At 37.5% G+C, this 2221-nt stretch overlaps 1 long non-coding RNA gene across 1 annotated transcript; it reads right to left on the reverse strand.

Annotated features, from left to right (window-relative positions):
• Positions 1 to 719: 719 nt before the first annotated feature.
• On the reverse strand, positions 720 to 1362 carry LOC139023804 (uncharacterized). The gene is made up of 4 exons (XR_011475008.1): positions 1293 to 1362; positions 1179 to 1233; positions 884 to 962; positions 720 to 750 (listed from the first exon to the last, which is right to left on the reverse strand). It is a non-coding gene; the product is annotated as an uncharacterized lncRNA (long non-coding RNA).
• Positions 1363 to 2221: the final 859 nt, after the last annotated feature.

Here is a 2221-nt window from a genome sequence, read left to right on the forward strand (position 1 = left end):
AAGATCACTGGAGGAGGAGCAGAGGGGCACGGAAAGATCTGGAGAAAGTGGGTCAGGAGGGTCTTAAAGACTATGACGACCCCACCTGGGACGAGACTAACTTTATGAGGTGTGTGTGTGTGTGTGTGTGTGTGTGTGTGTGTGGTAGTGTGTGTGTGTGTGGGTAGTGTGGTAGTGTGTGTGGTTGTGGTAGTGTGTGTGATGGAGAGAAACGTGTGTGAATGACTGTTTGCTTGCGGAAACGTGGTTGTGTGTGTGTGTGTTGTAGAACTTAGGACCCTGATGTTCCACGGTCAGGTCACATGGCTAGGAAAAAGTTGTGGCTCCACCTATAACAATGAGGAACGTCTGTGGATCTCTCCCCTAAACCAACATGGACCTGGAGTCTTCCTCTCTCCCTCCCTCCGTCTCTGTTTACAAATGATACTCAGCAAAAGCATTACAGCTCTAATGGTACTGTCAACAAAACAACTCCTCATTCACCTCTTCTCTACTGTATTTAATTACTATGAAATATATCCATTTTAATGTCTTATATTTCCATTGTCTTGTGGTCTTCTGTTTAAGGACTTGTAGCGGCCTGCCTTGTGGTTGGGCCTTGTGTTGTCATTGACGGGTGGTCAGAAGGGATTTGTACAGAAAATGGACTGGCTGGTGTTGGTACTGACTGGTATTGGTACTTCTGGCATTGGTACTGACTAGGTATTGATATTGATATTGGTACTGACTGGTATTTATATTGGTATGGTACTGACTGGTATTTATATTGGTATTGGTACTGACTGGTATTGATATTGGTACTGACTGGTATTGATATTGATATTGGTTTACTGACTGGTATTGATATTAGGTTACTGACTGGTATTGATATTGATATTGCTACTGTGACTGGTATTGATATTGATATTGCTACTGACTGGTATTGATATTGGTACTGACTGGTATTGATAATGATATTGGTACTGACTGGATTTATATTGGTATTGGTACTGACTTGGTATTGATTATTGATATTGGTATGACTGATTGGTATGTACTGACTGGTATTGATATTGGTATTGGTACTGACTGGTATTATATTATGGTATTGTACTGACTGGTATTGATTATTGATATTGGTACTGACTGGTTTTTTATATTGGTATTGGTACTGACTGGTATTTATATTGGTATTGTACTGGACTGGTATTGATATTGGTATTGGTACTGACTGGTATTGATATTGGTATTGTACTGACTGGTATTTATATTGGTATTGGTACTGACTGTATTGATATTGATATTGTACTGACTGGTATTGATATTGATATTGCTACTGACTGGTATTGATATTGGTACTGACTGGTATTGGTATTGGTACTGACTGGTATTATATTATGATGGTATTGGTATTGGTACTGACTGGTATTGATAATGATATTGTAGTGACTGGTTTTATATTGTATTGGTACTGACTGGTATTGATATTGATATTGATATTGGTATTGGCATTGACTGTTATTGATATTGGTACTGGCTGTATTGATATTTGGTATATGGTACTGACTGGTATATTGATATTGGTATTGGTCTGACTGGTATTTATATTGGTATTGGTACTGACTGGTATTGATATTGATATTGGTACTGACTTGGTATTGATATTGATATTGCTACTGACTGGTATTATATTGGTACTGACTGTATTGGTATTGTACTGACTGGTATTGATATTGGTACTGACTGGTATTGGTATTGTACTGACTGGTATTGATAATGATATGGTAGTGACTGGTATTTATATTTGGTATTGGTACTGACTGGTATTTGATATTGATATTGATATTGGTATTGCATTGACTGTTATTGATATTGGTACTGGCTGGTATTGATATTGGGTATTGGTACTGACTGGTATTGATATTGGTATTGGTACTGACTGGTATTGATATTGGTATTGGTACTGGTGGTATTGAAATTGGTACTGAATGGTATTGATATTGGTACTGACTGGTATTGGTACCTTCTGTATTAGTACTGCCTGATTATTGATACTTGATACCGGCTGGTATTTGATATATTGATATTGGTACTGACTGGTATTGATATTGATATTGGTACTGGCTGGTATTGATATTGGTATTGACTGGTATTGATATTGGTATTGGTACTGACTGGTATTGGTATTGGTACTGACTGGTATTGGTATTGGTACTGGCTGGTATTGATATTGATATTGGTA

This window comes from Salvelinus sp. IW2-2015, linkage group LG36 (assembly GCF_002910315.2).
Source record: "Salvelinus sp. IW2-2015 linkage group LG36, ASM291031v2, whole genome shotgun sequence".
Taxonomy (NCBI): domain Eukaryota; kingdom Metazoa; phylum Chordata; class Actinopteri; order Salmoniformes; family Salmonidae; genus Salvelinus; species Salvelinus sp. IW2-2015.